Below are 18,548 nucleotides of genomic sequence, written 5' to 3' on the forward strand. Positions count from 1 at the left end.
CTTCAGAAGCAATGTGTAAAGTATTTGTACCAGCACACACAGAAACTCAGTGAAAACACTACAAAAAGACACAACACAGGTTTAGAACAATGGATAATATTTATCTAAACAAAATAAGACCAAAACGACAAAAGTCCAACATACACAAGTCTAGTTATGAATTTAAAAGGGAAAAGTGTCTTAAATCATTTTGAAAACAGTGAGAACTTTGTTAGCGTTCAAAATTACCTGGGTAGCGTCAACATAACACCGCACGGGAGAGTATGCGTTGGAAAAGGCCAGCGATTCGTCGATTTCTCACTTGCAAGTGAGACCGTGCATCATTCCTCCTCCGGTCAGGTCGGGGTGCGATGTTTTTTCTCTCCCGCAAGAGAGCGATGTGTCGATCCGGAAAGACACCTTAGGTCTGGGCAGGCTTTGCATTGTTTTTCCGTGCCCAGCAATGTTGCGTTGAAAATCAGGTCACACTGTATCACAAAACCGCACTGCGTGGGGTTTGCATTGTTATTGACCTCCATTAGTGGGTGTTGCGCGTCGTTTCTCCAGCCGCGTTGCGTCAAGCTTCCAGCCGCGATGCAGGTGGAGCGTAGATTTTGACTGCGAAGCTGGCGGTGTGTCGTTTCTCAACCACGTCCCAGAAGGTGCGTCGAAAACTTCCCCACACAGCGGTCTGTGCATGGATTTTCAGTCTTTGTCTGCCAGCTTCACCTTTCAAGGGCCCAGAAACTGGATAGGGCAACACTTGACAGGGCAGGAGTTTCAGCAGAGAGTCCAGGTGCTGGCAGAGGAAGTCTTTGATGACCCTGAGACTTCAACAACAAGAGGCAAGCTCAGTTCAAGCCCTTGGAGATTCTTCACCAGCAGGAATGCACAACAAAGTCCAGTCTTTGTCCCCTTCCACAGGCAGAAGCAGCAACTGCAGGATAGCTCCACAAAGCACAGTCATAGGCAGGGCAGCACTTCTCCTCAGCTCTTCTCCTTAGCAGAGGTTCCTCTTGATTCCAGAAGTGATATAATTTTCAGGGGTTTGGGTGCTCTTCTTATACCTCTTTCTGCCTTTGAAGTAGGCCTACTTCAAAGGAAAGTCTATTTTGTTTGTGAGATCCTGCCTTGCCCAGGCCAGGCCCCAGACACACACCAGGCGGTTGGAAACTACATTTTGTGAGGGCAGGCACAGCCCTTTCAGGTGTGAGTGACCACTCCTCCCCTCCCACCTAGCACAGATGGCTCATCAGGATATGCAGGCTACACCTCAGCTCCCTTTGTGTCAGTGTCTAGAGAGAGGTGCAAACAGCCCAATTGTTAAACTAAACCAGACAGGGAATCCACAAACAGGCAGAGTCACAGAATGGTTTAAGCAAGAAAATGCCTACCTTCTAAAAGTGGCATTTTCAAACACACAATGTCAAAACCAACTTTACTAAAATATGTATTTTTAAATTATGAGTTCAGAGAACCAAAAGTCCATAAGGGAATCTACGCTTTAATCATATTTAAAGGCAGCCTCCAAGTTAACCTATGAGGGAGATAGACCTTGCAACAGTGAAAGCTGTGTTTAGAAGTATTTCACTGTCAGGACATATAAACACATTAGTATATGTCCTACCTTAAACATACACTGCACCCTCCCCATGGGGCTACCTAGGGCCTACCTTAGGGGTGTCTTACATGTAAGGAAATGGAAGGTTTAGGCCTGGCAAGTGGGGACACTTGCCAAGTAGAATTGTCAGTTTAAGACTGCACACACAGGCACTGCAGTGGCGGATCTGAGCCATGTTTACAGAGCTACTAATGTGGGTGGCACAATCAGTGTTGCAGGCCCACTAGTAGCATTTGCTTTACAGGCCCTGGGCACCCACCTCTAGTGCACTGTACTAGGAACGTCCAGTAAATCAAATATGCCAATCGTGGAAATCCAATGTCACTTACATTTTACGTAGGAGCACTTGCACTTTAGGACTGGAAAGCAGTGATAAAGTGCCCAGAGTAACAAAAACAGCAAAAACAGAGGGTCCTGCACACATCAACAACCTGGGAGATAGAGGCAAAAAGTTAGGGGAGACCACGCCAAGGATGCCAAGTCTAACACAGACCATGTCCACCTCCTTGACCAGTCCATGGAATTTCTTCCACTGTGAATGAGACAGAGCATCCGTTATCTCATTGTACACCCCTGGTAAATGTTGTGCTCTAAAAATGATGTTCTTCAACTTCAAGCATTGCAGGACAAACATTCACAGCAGCTTCAACACCTGAGTATTCCTTGCCGATTGCCTGTTCACTACTTCCACCACAGCCATGTTATTGATGCTGAATAAGACTTTCTTGTGAGCTAAATGATCTCCCCATAATGCTACAGCCACCACTAAAGAAAAAAGCTCCAAAAAGGCTATACTCCTCCCTCCGTGCTTCCATGCCAGCTGCAATTCTTCCGCACACCTCTGGCCTTGCCAATATACATCAAAGCTAATAGCCCCCGTTGTATCTGAATAGATTTGTGCCTCTCATTAAAATTCAGATAACGCCACCAAACGCACTAAGTTAAACAATACTAAAAAGAACCTCCACATGCATAAGTCCTTCTTAGTTCCTGCTGACAACCTGATATGTTGGTGCAGCAGTGTGGAAGCTGTTAGCAACAGCCCCAGTCTTCTGCAGAATGTACTCCCCACTTGAACCACCCTGCAAGTGAAAATAAAATGTCCTAACAGCACTTGCGCCTCGCTTACTGTTACCTTGTCTTTTACTAGCATTGTATCCAGCAAGACCTGCACTGTCACTTTCTTGTCTACTGGTAGCTGAGCTTCCAGGGCCTGTGAATCAATTTCAATGCCCAAGAACGACAGTACAGTGCTGGGTGCACTGTCTTTTCCAGTGCCAAGGAGACCCATAACTCCTTCATAATGGCTTGGAAACTACTCAGCATGCTTTGACAGTCTCCTATGCTGGGTTGGCCCACGAAAAAGAAATCATCCAAATAATGTGTCACATGAGAGTATCCCATTTGCAGTGAAAGGTTCCACTGGAGGAATGTGCTAAATCGCTTGAACATTGCACATGAAATGGAACACCCAATAGGCAGTGCCTTATCCATGTACCAATGACCCTCAAATTGTATTCCCAATAGCTGAAAATTATTCGGATGAACTGGGAGCAAATGGAAAGCTGATTTGATGTCGCACTTTGCCATGAGCTTGCCCCTCCTTACCCCTTCTTCAATGGCCATATCCACGTCCACCGGTGAATACTTTATGGATGTCTGATCTCTAGAATGAAGCCATTAAAGGAGGATCCCTCCGGCCATGACAAGAGCCTGAACTGCTCTTTTTCCTGAGGCACCGCCCCAATAGGGGTGGTCATCAAATCCACCATGGGCAGTCATCAAATGGCCCAGCCATCCTCCCTTCTCCTATCTCTTTCAGCAATTTGTATTTTACCACATGTTTTAAAGGACCCACCAATTTTAGATTGGTGGGTCATCTACGCATTCTAGGCCCCTGGTAGGCTAAACGAAACCCCTTTGTAAAACCTTCGTCCAATATTTGTGACTCAACTATCTTATCATACTGTGCCAGCCAAAATCATAAAGATCCAACTTAATGGGAGGATGAGCTCTTGCTTTCGGCCCCATGACCCCCTATTTCTCTCTCCTGATATTGGCAGCTTGTCCGACTGCTGACTACCATGTTGCCCCTCTTCTCCCTGTTCTCCTGTAGCCCAAGCCTCCATAGCAATTGGTGAAGGCATCCCACACCACGCATTTGGAGCACTCGTGCCTAATGTTGCAGTATTCTCTAGTGCACAGGCCTTCATTTGGCCCCTGTGTGTCCCCCTCCCATAGCCTCCCACATTGAATTTCATAAAAGGGCTCATTCAGCCCATGTGCGTCCAGCGAGAGCCAAGTGTTGACACCTGCCCCTGCTATGCTGTCACTCAAGTCTCCCCCCCCCTTCTGTGCAGAGCGCGCACACAGCCATGCCTCCAGGTGGTAACTCAACCCCCTGGCTTACTGGATGTGCTCTTGGGCTGCTCTCCTGCCTTTAGAGCAGCCCTGCCTTCCTACCTCACTTTTCGATGCAGCGGGGAGTGAGAAAGCAAAGTCCACTGCCGTGACTCCTACTGAAGCCCTAATCAACGGATGGCCCATCACCTCTTTGCTGCCATCCACCAGGAAGTCCAGGTGCTCCATGTCCTGTAGGAGCAGCAGAGCCCTGGTCACTTTTTTCCGTCACCACGTCTGCCAATGCTCATGGTAAGCGCCAAAGTAATGAAAAACTGACTGCTCCCAATGAAAAAAACTATCCTCTGAAAAACTATCCCCTAACTATGTCCTTGCTAACATAAACAAAATGGTGGCTGGCACAGAAAATAGCCAGCTTAAACAGCCGGCAGCCCAAAAGTAGCCCAAAGAGCCCAAAAGCTACTGGGGCAGTCATTGGACTGCCCCATTCCACAACGTACCCCTGAGATCAGACCACCCAGAGGTTGACTGCCCCTCCAAGTCCCCATTGTTAAAGAAACCTGATTAAAACCAGTGATATTTCAGCACCAAGCGTTCCTCCATGAGCTACTGAGTGTGTTTCTGAGGCACTGCAGCACTCACGAGGGTCCAATGTGAAGCTGGACCATGTAGTATTTTCAAAAAAATTGCAACTTTGGAATCTAACCATTTCTTTTACATTAATTCACAATTAAATTACACTATATTTGAAACTGAAATGGTTTGTCAAAGTGTTTTAAGGGGAATCTTATAACCTGCCATTAGCCTGCCTTGGCCAGGGTTAGGCATACTGCAGTCCTAATGTCTCACAGCTTGTCCAAGTGCATAGGTATAGTATGAAATTCCAAGAGTACGGGTGTTGTACGGTTGTCCCCTGATTTTCAAAGGGCTATGGAGGTGTTAGTTTTGTGTTTTTATTATCTCGCCCCTCTTGATAAATGGTGAAAATGGACTGGATCTTTGGCTGGACAGGCTGCACCTGTCCTCTGCCAAATTGGTGGCCTAAGTACACCCCAGAACCCTTACCTACCTGACAGTTACTGGCCTTAATGGTAAGGTCTGTCTGTTGTAGGGTGTGAAGTACTTCTCAAAATTGAGCCAGATAGTCTTCCCTACTGAAGGGGGCTGCTTTGACTACTTGGTTGGCATCTGCTTCCATTTTCAGATGATGACAAAACATAAAGCCACAACTTTCAATATTCATTGAGAATTGGATTAAAAATGTAGGGGCTTATTTACAACCCCTGTGCACTGCCCGATCATCACTGTTATTGAAGGTCCGGTGGCGCACACTGCAGGACCATATCTACAAGGTCATGTAAGGCAACCTGCATGGCTTTACATGGCTTTATATAGACTGAGGCACTGCAGTGCAAGTTGCTGCGTTGCCTCACCCTGCGACAGGGAGGCATGCCATGGGCGTTACCGTGGGTGTTCCCAGGTAACACCCACGGCATTTGACACATTCCCAGATTTATGAGTTTTCGTAAAGCTGGGAATGTGTAAATAGCTTACACCTCCCGAGGAGAGGTGTAAGGGAGGTGCAGCGAGGAGCAACATATTTACTTCTCATTGTTTTACTTTTTTCTGCAGCACACATCGAAGGAAGGAAATGCCTCTTGTGATTGCTTTTTTTTTTGCAGGAAGGTGTCCAATCCTGCTCAAATGGGAACCCCTTCCCGTTTGCGAATGGGTTAGCACCAGTTTGAAACTGGTGCTAACTGCGATTGTTTTGTGACCGCATTCACGGTCACAAAACAATCTTACATCGCACTGCAACTCACAATTAGGAAGTGAACGCCCTTTCCTAATTGAGACTCGCAAACCTATTTTACGATTCGGTAAATAGATTACCGAATCACAAAATAGGCTTTGCACATACGAAAATGTATGTTTCCTGAGAATCGGGCCGTTTGCGACAGGAAAAATGGTACGTACAGTGCCCCCCAGTGCCTACTATCCTTCACCTGACTTCTTATACTTCATTGATTGCATTCGAGCTTTCCATGTAGGCAAAGGAGTAAAAGGTGAACAATCTGTGTTCCATTTTATTGATTCACAAGGCATAACTCCAGACCTGCCAACTTTCAGGTAAAGTTCACCCTGTGACAGGAGGCGGGGCTTAAAGAGGCAGGGTTTGTCGAGGAACATAGCCTTAAACCCATTACCTTTACATGGGATAAGGGGGCGGGTTCAGAAAGAGGGGTGAGGGGCAATTTGCACCGAGAAGTGATCCTAAATCCACCTCCACCACAAAACAAAAGTTTCCAAGGCTGCTGCTAATGTCCTGAGAAGTTTACATACCTTCCCACGGACATCAGTTGTCCGCAGTCTCAAGGCATGAACTGGAAACCCACACTGCACAGTGGATTCCAAATTATGTAATCTCTCACCGTGTGATTTTTACTTCTTACTGGGAGATCTTGTGAGCAGAGTCGGTATCTTGTGACACGCATTGGGGTCCTGTGTGTTGACAGGTATGGAGCCCTAAAAGCAACAGGCTGTACACCCAATTGACTCTTTCAACGTGAGCCATGCATTCCCCGTGCAAAAATGCCTTTTAACAACGTATCTATCGCTTGGGTTTTACACTATTCTGTGGCTTTACAAAAGGATCTCCTTTCTAGTACTTTATAGCACTGAGCCAAGGCATCTTCCAATGAGGTCTGAAATTGTCAGTTTGGTAATGAGGGCCATGTTTCCACATTTTTAGTGCTTCATCCTTGCAAAAGAACGAGCATCAGAGGCTTGTTCGGCTTAAAATGAATGACACTGGCGCGCCAGCAGCGATCGATCAGCCCGCAATCTGCCCACCTCTTGCTGAGCGAGGGCACCGGCGGTGTATTTTACATGCCACATGTTAAACAGCAGTACTCTTAAGCCACAGACTAACGAGCTGAATAAAAAAATGGCATTCAAATGTCCAAATCAATTTCATTTCAGTTTCGTATGCGGTGGTGAGCGCGGGAGGTGGGGGCGTGTTACTAATAAAAGAGATAGGTTGCCTGACATGGATGTCTGGCATGCATGCAAAGAGAGGCACAGAAACCACATACCAGTCCTCTGTGACTTCATGTACAAGCTGTTTACTAAAATCATGGAACATTTTTCGAAACGCTCGGCTGATCAGAATTATCTGCAGTATGCGTGCAGCAGCTGGCCAAAGAATGCCATTTTAATTTTCCATTTCTGCCGGTATTTTTCGCTCTCGATGGTGGCCGTCTGCCTTCATTTCCGAAGGCCATTAAAATTGGTAATGTCAGGTAGCAGACTGCCTGCTCAGGCAGGCCTCTCCCTGTGTATGCATCACTCAGCGATTTCATTGTTTGACAATTGCATCTGATAGAGTTTAATATTGCTCTTGAAAAAGGAGAGCGAGCCGGTGCATTTTCTGCTCCGGCTCCCTGTTAATTTCAATCTGCACTTTACTTGTGTAGACTGTACAAGGTTCTTGTGTAGGAAGGGTCAAGACAGAGGGGAGTCAAATCTTCCGCCCAATTAATTCTAATAACATATATCGATCTCCATGGTCAGGGTAGCCTACAGGGTAAATTGGCAGACATAGAAGGGCTGGTATGACTGCTCAAGGTCCGTGTAAGGACTCGTTTTTTGGCTGCTTGTAGGCGTGGTTTATGGTCCTTTTGGCCAGTTTTTCCTGTGGTTTTCCTGGGATTATCACAAACATTGCCTAGAGTAAGCACAGATGCCCACAGTTTCCCATACTTTAGAAAACACCTATACAGTCTGCCTTTACAAGTTTAATCCTACCCTGATATGCGAACGTGGGCCATTTAGGTAACTGAGTTGCTTATTGGGGCCACTTTTGTTTGGTGCCCTGCCTAGTTTCCGTCTCAGTGTGACACTGCTGATTCATTTTCAGTTAAATCATCTCCATTTTGTTAATGAACATAGACTGGGCTGTTCTATTATTCTCTTGCCTAGATTTACTAAGGCATAATCAGGTCACAAATGTGACAAACGGTGGCGATAAACAATGCAAAGCAGAATGAACAATAATGTTAAATCATGTTGGTGAGTGATGGACTTGGCCCTTGTGGCAGGTTCATCCCCTGACATTTTGCCTCCTTCCTCCTATTTTTTCTGACCTCTCGCTGTTGGCTCTAGGACTCTGAGCACTTTATCACTGCTGACCAGTGCTAAAGTGCAGGTGCTCTCCCTTCTAAGGTTGGTATGATTGGCTTTTACCTAATTGGCATATTTAATTTACCTACAAGTCCCTTGTAAAATGGTATCTCTATACCCAGGGCCTGTAAATTCAATGCTACTAGTGGGCCTGCAGCGCTGCTTGCACCACCCACTGAAGTAGCCTTCAAACCTGTCTCAGGCCTGCCAGCGCAGGGCCTGTGTGCGCAGTTTTCTGCCACTGGGACCTGGCATCTAAATGTACTTGCCAGGCCCAGAACTCCCCTTTTACTGTCTGTGAGTCACCCCTAAGGTAGGCCCTAGCTAGCCCTATGGGCAGGGTGCTCTGTATATAGAAGCCAGGGCATGTGCCAAGTTGCGTGGCCTGTCCTGGTAGTGACAAACAGCCTAACTTGGTGTCTCACTGCTGTGAGTGCTGACTTCTCATAGGATTGCATTAGAAATGCCCTGCCTTATGTGTAGGGGGATTGTCTGATTTATGAGGGGTAGCATGGACATGTTTGGTATGGTTGTAATGGTAGTGAGAAATGCTGCTAACTGGTGTAAGTGGATTTTTTATTATTATTACAGAAATGCAACTTCTGGAAAGTGAGCATTTCTCTGTGCTTATGACTCTGGTGTTTTGCAGCTTGACTCCAATCCACATCTGGGCTGAGTGGCAGTTGGGCTTTGTGCATACTTTTCAGACAGCCTGTACACAGGGAGGGTGGGGGTGTCACAGAGGTGCATCTACATGCCGAATAGTCTTCCTGGGCTGAGAGAAGGGAGAGGCGGGGCACACCTGCATTTGTAAAGGCTGTGTCCTGGCCTCACACAATAGGGTTGTTTACCCCCAACTTATGTTTGGAGCCTGTGCTGGAGAAAAGAGGGGGCACTCCCAGAACCATTTGTAACTGGTTGGAACCTCCTCTCCCCTTCCTTTGTGGACACACTGTAAAACTGAGTATAAGCAGGGGAGTTTTCCCCACAATTTGGAGACATTTTGGAACTGGACCCAGAATGCTGGAAGGACTCACCAGGAACCACCATGGACTGCTGCTGCTGTGATGACCTGTGACCTGCTTTGTCACTGTAAGGAACTGCCTTCATTCCCCTTGAGCTGGCCTGCTGTTGGGCACTACCGCCTGTGCTCCTTTTTCTTGACTTGGTTCCCCAGGGACAGGGTGCTGTGGCCCCTGACCCATGCAACTGCATCAAGCAGGAGGAGTGCTCCTTTTCCTCATGTAGAGCCGGGAGGGTGCTTGTCTGTGCCTAAATATAGCCCCTGAGGAGCGCTCTGCTTAGCTCTGCTTAAGTGGCTTAAGGCACCTTGAAAGCACTTGTGGGGTGCGCGTTGCTGTGGAGGACCACCACCGCAACCCGGGCGCTTCTAATTGCCCCCCTGCAAATGAAAGTGCTTTGCCGATTCCAAGGATCACCGCTGCGACCAAGGCGTTATCTATTTTAAGTGCACAAAGTCACCACCAAAAGTCAGGAAGGAGCGAGAACCCTCCTACCATGCCCCCGGGGTGAAGCGCGCTTGAAGAAGTGCTCCCAGAGCACAAGCAGGCACCCACTCTGGTGCTTGCTGCCTCTGCTACAGCCCGGGTGGGCTGAAGTCGGCAAAAGAAGCCGGGCGGGGGGAAGGAAGCCTCATCGGAGGCTCCCCCGTCCCACCTGGCCCCTTTTACCTGTTTGGATGGGCCGAGGGGGAAGGAAGCCTCCCTCTTGTCCACCGGAGCCCAGAGAGTGCCAGGAGGATGCGGGCGGGGTGGAAACCTCACCGGAGGATCCCCACCCGGCGCAGTCCTCCTGCTTCGTTTTGTGGGTCCCTGCGAGAGTCGGATGAGGCCCCCCATCGTTGGCCCCAATTGTTTTGGATGGTTTTGGCCAACCCCCTCGGTAGTGGGCTAGGTGAGTCCTGGGGGGGCCCCCAGAGATCGCAGGCCCCAGGAGGGGCCCGTTATTAAACCAGAGGAGGTGCGCGGCGCCCCCCCTCCTTCACAAATTGTTTTGTTTGACTTTGGCCCCCCCTCTTGAGGGCCGGTTGAGGCCAGGGGGGCTGCCAGAGATCACGGGCCCCAGGAGGGACCCGTTATAAAACCAAAGTGTGTCAGCCCCCTGCCCCTGGAATTACCATGTTGTTTAGCGTGACGGAGCACCGGGGGCCCCTTTCGTTCACTTCTGGGCACAGGAAGTGCCCTTCATCTAGGAAACAAGTACTTTCTACAGGACCTACATACTTCTTATGTTCCTGTGGATTGAATATTAATGAGTTATAGGTCTCCAGCCTGTTTTAATGGTGTGTTGCATATATGCTTGCTAAATGTTCCTTTTATGGGCAGGACATGCTAATATGTTTTCTTGACTTGCTATGTGTTTTATAATGCTCTTAGTACAGACATTTATGATACTTTTATGACAAGTGCATTTATTTAGTATTGTGACTCCTGACTACTGCTTATGTTGCAAAATACTAAGTAACATGTGTGTTATATGTGACTACTGCTGGTTCTGCAGAGTAACTAATGTGTAACATTCTAATAACTGCTAAGGTAGCAGGATATTACTGATATGGTGTGTTTGGTCTAATAATTGCATTGTGTACAATACAGTATATTTTCATATACCTTGGTGTTGTGTTTCCTTTGTGGTGGGGATAGTAAGTCAAGTGTGTTGTGTGTGTTGTGCAAACACTTTACACATTGCCTCTGGGATAGGCCTGACTGCTCGTGCCAAGCTACCAAGGGTGTGAGCAGGGGTTATCTTGGACGTTTAACTCCCTTGCCCTGACTAGAGTGGGTGGGTTCTGCCTGGCTTAGGTGCATACCCTAGCCAACCAGATACCCCATTTCTAACAGTGAGAAAATGTATTCTTGTCCAAAAAGTTGACTAAAGCGGATTGCTAAACAGCATTGAATTAGGTAGAGTGAAAATCCCCACCAATCTATGCAAAGTGGACGTATGAGTTGAGGTATCCACAAACACCCCTCAGATTCAAAGGTGTCATGGAACGTAGAGCAGTAGCCAAAAATGCTGTGCTGCGTTGTGTGACAAGGAGAGAGCTGGAGAGCACCATATTCACATAGATATGGCACGCTCATCCCCTCTCCCTAGCGTTGGCACTGATTCAGCTGCCGTGAGCCACACACACTTTAGTGCTATTGTGCTAGTTGGTGTGCGTGAGTCTAGCATAGGTTTTTTACAGGAAGGTAGCCTTCCTGTACAAAATATTATTCCTAGACAAGTGAAAAACCTTTTCCTACATTGTATGTGTGCTATATAGTGCAGCACACATGCAAAGTAGGAAAAGCACAGAGAAATGAAAACATTTCTCTGTTTAATGCGTGCTTCTGAGCGGCAGTCATTTTTGGCACTAAGCCCTATCCACTAATGTTAGTGAATAGGGTTTAGCATCAAAAAGCATGGATAGTTGCATGGGAACGCCCATGTATCACCCATGTAACACCCCCTTCACGCTAAGTTATGCAAAGCAATGTTTGCATTATTTTTTGGGTACTTTCCAGCGCAAAACAGGTTTTGTGCTGGTTAATATCACTTTTGTGATGCTAACCCAGTGCAAAATGTTTGAAAATCTCCTCCGTAGTTCAAAATGAAAACTGATGCAAACAAGGGGCAAAAGAAAAATCATATATATCCATCCACAATATGTATAATTTCTCTTAAATTTCACAAATGACATGACTTACCCTTACAAAACTGACTGAGTGTGGAGATTTGTACTGTAGGGTGTATCTAGAGTACTAAAAAGATGCAAGGGCCTAGAGTACTAAGAGGAAGCAAAGGCTTACACGTTGGCATCTGTGCCATACAGCTAAATCACAATTAGCTTTAAGCAGACACTAATTTGTTGCAACGAATTTCTGTGCAGAGGCGTGTTGCACAATTTTGGTCAATCTGTATGAATCTCTGAGTCTCATCTTCTCTCACTCTCTTACTCTGAATCTTTCTGTCTTCTTCTCTTTTCTGTCCCACTCTATTTTCACACTCTTTTTCCTTTTCCCTCTCTTTTTTCCCTTCCTCTCTTCCTGTATTTCTTTGTTCGTTTCTTTATCTATCTTCTTTTCCCTCTATGCTCTGGCGAACCAATTTATAATGTAATTTATAGGATGTTTAAGCTATAGTTTTGCACGGTTGTTGAGTTACACCTGTTCGAGTTAATCACAAAGCTTTCCTTGTCACACAGTTGCAACTTATGCGTGTCAGAGGAAACAGGATTTGGTATTCAGAGACCAAACACACTCACACGTTCGCCTAATTTCTACACCAGCTTGTGCGTTTTTTTCGTCACATAAAACACAGTTGTTTAGGACTAGGAAACATTAAAACATAACTTTTAGTTAAAATATTTTCTAATTTCATGTCACTATATTTCTTTATCACAGAGATACCCAAAGAAAGCCTCAGGGCTACTCGTATCCCTTACTTTGCCCCCCACTTGCCACTTGCACAAGAGAAGGTTTTGTACAGCACAAATCCTGATCTTAAATATTTCGATGTGCTCTCGTCTGTGATAATTAAGAAAAAAAGAGGAAAAGTGAAATAAAACAATTGTCAAGGATCACACAGTTTGGTCAAGTGGGGAAGCTGGTATTGATCCTATGTTTTCTGTTTCACATTGTACAATTCAACCACTAGATGGGTATCTCTTTCCCTCTCTCACTTTATGTCACAAGTTAAATGCTTTGGCCCAGATTTAAGAAGCTCTAGCTCCACATTAGTGTAATTTTTTTATGCTAATGTCGCGTTAGCCTTCTTAAATCACCACGCCATATTTACAAAGTGGCGCAGTGCATGCATTGCGCCACTTTTTCACCCCTCGGCCACAGTATGCTTACGCCAGGCATAGTGTATGCAAGTGGGGTGGTCCCCCGTTGGGGGGAGGGCAAAAAAATGGCACAATGAAATATAAAATAATTCTTTGCACCAATTTTAGCAGCATTTTTTAACACATGCTCTGAGCAGGCGTTAAAAGGAGGCATACCATTTATTAAAATGGGTCTCTTTGTACTTTGCAGGACTAGCAGCAACATTTTTGGCACTAGTCCTGAAAGTACATCAATAGCGTCAAAAAGTTTTATGCTATTGCTCCTAATCTGCGCAATGGTGAGCCATATATTAAATACGGAACACACATGGTGGCAGTAGAGGGCGCTAGAAAAGTGGTGTTGCATGGGATGCAGCACCACTTTTATTAAATATGCCCCTTTGTCTTTAATTGTTGACACTTGAGGTTAAAGCGGCAGTAGCAGACGGAAGTTGCATGAAGGCTCTGTTTGGGGCTCAAGGATAGAAGAAAAGCACTATCTAAGCCAGAGCCAGGCATTTGGCTCTAGGCTGAATTAGTCCTTCAGGGGCACACCTACATCTATCACATAATGGCAATTAATTGGGCCAAGCCATAAGAAGGATATAATATGACTGATATCAAAGAATTGTGTGCAGTAGGAGTAGCAGCACCACAGTGCATGGGGCCAGATGTATCATGCATTTTGGCGATTGCAAATGGCCTGCTTTGGCAGTTTGCAGTCGCAAAAATGCATTTTGGTATGTATGAATTCCAATTTGTGATTCAGTAACTTGTTATCTGACCGTAAATTGGAATTGCGACTACATACCAATTCATTATTAGGAAGGGGCATGTCAAGGGCGTCCCTTGCTAATACAGAATCGCAGCAGTATGTAGGAATGTTTGCGACCCAAATGCGGTCGAAAAACATTTGCATTTTACCACCTACTTCAAGTAAGTGGTAACTCATTCACAAACAGGAAGGGGTCCCCAAGGGACCCCTTCCCCTTTGTGAATGCGAAAACAAAATCCTACCTACTCTTAAAAAATGAAATGAAAACTTTTCCTTTTTTTTTTTTAAGAGCATCCCGTTTTACTTTAAGGAAAATGGGCTGCATTTAAAAAAAAAAAGATTGTTTTATTTAAAAGCAAACACAGACATGGTGGTCTGCTGAGACCAGCAGACAACAATACCTATAATAACAGCCATTCACAATCGGTCGCAAATTGCAAACGACCTCATGAATATTAATGAGGTAGATTGATTTTTGAGCCATTGGGAATCGTAATTGTGATTCGTAGATAATCACAATTAGGTAATCGCTATTTGGATAAATGATACATCTGGCCCAAGATTCCTTATCCCAAGATTGATGACTTTCTCACTGCACCATGTTTGAGTGAATGAACGATTAAAATGGGAGTTCTCTACCCCACCGAAAAAATCGAATTATTGTTGGGTTACAGTCAGAGTACAGAAATATGTTCAGAAAGTGATTACCCAAAAGCACACAATTTTTCATAAGGGGAAGCCAAGATTAATAACAAATATGCCTTCTGCTACCATAGTTTCAATCCTGCTCATTACACATAACTTAGTGTGAGTGGGTCCAATGGTGAAACTTAGGGACTATTCTCACTAGTGAAATGCCACTGTGCTGTTGACCTTGCTCAGAATTTAAATACATAGTTTACCAAGAGAATATTTTGGCAAAGCAGTAAAGCCAGGATTAACCTTTTTGGTGCGGGCGTCGGCCACTGGCCGACGCCCACACACCCTCCCTGGTGCGGGTCACGACCAGTGGCCGACACCAGGAAGGGTATTAATAAATCCTCGGGTGCGTCGCACCCGAGGATTTTTTATTTTATTTTCCCTTTCCCCGGGAGACACGGAAGCTTCTGTGTCTCCCCCCCGACCCCCACCCGCCCCTTTGTGACGTCAGCGCGCCGCGAGGCGCGCTGATGTTACAAAGGTGTTTTCCCCATCAAAGCAGGAAGCAGCCTTGCGGCCGCTTCCTGCTTCGATGGGGAAAACGGCCTTCCCCACGTTCAGGAAGGCCTCGTAAGAATGGGGCCAGGAAACACTTTCAGGAAGGCCTCGTAAGAAAGGGGAGACTCCCCTTTCTTACGAGGCCTTCCTGAAAGTGTTTCCTGGCCCCCGTTCGCAGCTGTGCTGCGATCGGGGGCCAGGAAACACTTTCAGGTTTCCTGGCCCCCCGATCGCAGCCAGGAAAACTTTCAAAAGGCCTCGTAAGAAAGGGGAGACTCTCCCCTTTCTTACGAGGCCTTCTGAAAGTGTTTCCTGGCCCCCGACCGCAGCTGTGCTGCGATCGGGGGCCAGGAAACACCACTAGACGCCAGGGATTTCACTTGGGGGGGTCGGACCCCTCCGAAAACGGGCCGCCCCCCCCCGGAGGCATATTTTATAAAAAAAAAAAAAAAGGTAGGTGCCCCCTGGGGGGGGCGCGATCGCCCCCCCCAGGGGAAATTTTATTTAAAAAAAAAAAAAAATGAATAAAATAAAAAGACAGGGGGTCGCCCGTGGGCAGGGTGACCCCCTGTGGGGGCAATTTTTTATTTTTTAGATGTTGTAGGGTTTCCCTGGGGGCCATTTTGGCCCCCAAGGAACCATACAACAACTAAAAAAAAAAATAGAACTATATGTAGATCTATATATCTATATATAGATATATCTATGTAGATATATCTATGTACATGGATATATCTATAGATATACTGTATCTATGTAGATATATATATAGATAGATCTATATATATCAATCAAAGAGATTTATAAAGCGCGCTACTCACCCGTGAGGGTCTCAAGGCGCTTGGGGGGGGGGGAAAGGGGCTGGGAGGTTCACTGTTCGAAAAGCCAGGTTTTGAGGCCCTTCCTGAAAAGAAGTAGGTTTTGGGTCTTGCGAAGGTGGGTTGGGAGGGCGTTCCAGGTTTTGGGTGCAAGGTAGGAGAAGGATCTGCCCCCGGTGGTGGTGTGTTTGATGCGGGGGACAGAGGCGAGAGAGAGGTCAGCTGAGCGGAGGTTTCGTGTAGGGGTGTGGAAGGTGAATCTCGATGAGGTAGGCAGGGCCTGTGTTGTGGAGTGATTTGTGTGCGAGGATGAGGATCTTGAAGGTGATCCTTTTGTCAATGGGGAGCCAGTGGAGGGATTTGAGGTGTGGAGAGATGTGTCCGGGGAGGTCGAGGATGAGTCGTGCTGCTGAGTTCTGGATGCGTGTAGTTTGCGCTTGAGTTTTAGAGTGGTGCCGGCGTAGAGGGCGTTTCCGTAATCAAGTCTGCTGCTGAAGAGTGTGTGAGTGACAGTTTTTCTGGTCTCTGTGGTGATCCATTTGAATGTTTTTTTCAGTATACGGAGTGTGTTGAAGCATGAGGAGGTGAGAGTGTTGATTTGTTGGGTCATCGAGAGGGAGGAGTCTAGGATGATGCTGAGGTTGCGTGCGTGGTTGGCGGGGGTGGGTGCAGGGCCTAGCGTGGTGGGCCACCATGAGGGGTCCCAGGTGTTTTTGTGTGGGCCAAAGAGGATTATTTCGGTTTTGCTTGAGTTGAGTTTCAGGTGGTTGGCTGTCATATATATATCACTTTTGTCAATATGTGTGTGGTTACCCTGGGGGGAAAAGGGTCAGACTTGTCTAGTGGCAGTTTTAGTGCCATAAAGAAGCGCAGAAGGTTTATATGCCTACTGCAAAGAGCAAATCTGTATTTTATGTAAATAGCTGAGTACATTAGTAAAGTCAGCCATTACCTGCGCTATAATACCAATGAAATGTATGTGCGGGGTGGAGGGCGGCTATGGAGAGATAAAAGGCACTTTTGCTGGGTGGTAATAAGGGAATCCTAGGAGGAGGGAGTGGGAGCACCAATAATGATTGTTGGACTGGGCGCAGGAGGTGCTAAAGACTGTGACGAATGGTATGTGACAAGGTGTTTTTTGAGTGTCTTGAAAGAACGTGCTAATTGGTGGTGGTTGGCAGGGGGTGGGTGCAGGGCCTAGCGTGGTGGGCCACCATGAGGGGTCCCAGGTGTTTTTGTGTGGGCCAAAGAGGATTATTTCGGTTTTGCTTGAGTTGAGTTTCAGCTGGTTGGCTGTCATATATATATCACTTTTGTCAATATGTGTGTGGTTACCCTGGGGGGAAAAGGGTCAGACTTGTGTAGTGGCAGTTTTAGTGCCATAAAGAAGCGCAGAAGGTTTATATGCCTACTGCAAAGAGCAAATCTGTATTTTATGTAAATAGCTGAGTACATTAGTAAAGTCAGCCATTACCTGCGCTATAATACCAATGAAATGTATGTGCGGGGTGGAGGGCGGCTATGGAGAGATGAAGGGCACTTTAGCTGGGTGGTAATAAGGGAATCCTAGGAGGAGGGAGTGGGAGCACCAATAATGATTGTTGGACTGGGCGCAGGAGGTGCTAAAGACTGTGACGAATGGTATGTGACAAGGTGTTTTTTGAGTGTCTTGAAAGAACATGCTGATTGAGGGAAGAAGCGCAGGTAAGGTGGCCTCTACTGTTGCACGTATCTCACACACACCATCGATTTTGTGACTGTCTACATAGGCTAGTGTTTTAGAGCAACAGTTTAGCCAATAGCAGAGATGGCATCTTGGTGGATGACTGCTGCCTGCACTCGGGTTATAGAGGACCGCTCTGACATAGGATCAGAGACTGAGATATCAGATACTGAGACAGCATCTGAGGGATAGGACAATGGCGCAGACTCTGGGAGTGATTTTTCAGTCGGAGGAGTCCCATTCGATAACTCCTCTTCCAGTACATTATGAGGAAGGTGATGAGGACAGTCCTGCTGTCCCTTCGCAAGCTGTTTGTGCAACTGGGTAATAGTGGGTTAGCCCAACCCAGAGAGCAGGTGAATGCGGCGGCAAGCAGAGAGAGAGAGAGTGCTCTCTTGGGAGCTCCCCAATTTAGTTCAGCCCCAAATTCCACCACCCAAATCGTATTGTGGAGACATCAAAATTATCTATTGTAAAACAAACTGGTTTTGTAAGGCAGGCACCTGTGTTTTTGGTCCTGAATTCGGCGGCCATATAGAGAAACACACTAAACCCAAACATTTCTGGAAACTAGACATTCAGGGGAGTCCACAGAGGTGTGACTTGTGTGGATTCCCCAAAGTTTTCTTACCCAGAATACCCTGCAAATCTGATAAGGTGAATAAAAACTCTATTTTTCTCGCATTTCTGTCACACAAACTACAGGAATATGCTGGGATCCACAAAATTCCTACCACCCAGTGACTCCTCACCTGTCCTGATAAAAACACTACCCCACTTGAGTGCCTACACCTAGTGCCTGCGTCAGGAGTGGATCACCCCAGGGTCAACAGCTGCCTCACGTAAGGACCAACATTGACCGTTGTGTGATCTATTCCTGTCGCGGGCACCAGGCCTACCCACACAAGTGAGGTATCATTTTTATCGGGAGACTTGGGGGAACGCTGGGTGGAAGGAAATATGTGGCTCCTCTCAGATTCCAGAACTTTCTGTCACCGAAATGAGAGGAAAACTTGTTTTTTTAGCCACGTTTTGAGGTTTGCAAAGGATTCTGGGTAACAGAA

Source organism: Pleurodeles waltl, chromosome 11 (assembly GCF_031143425.1).
Source record: "Pleurodeles waltl isolate 20211129_DDA chromosome 11, aPleWal1.hap1.20221129, whole genome shotgun sequence".
NCBI lineage: Eukaryota > Metazoa > Chordata > Amphibia > Caudata > Salamandridae > Pleurodeles > Pleurodeles waltl.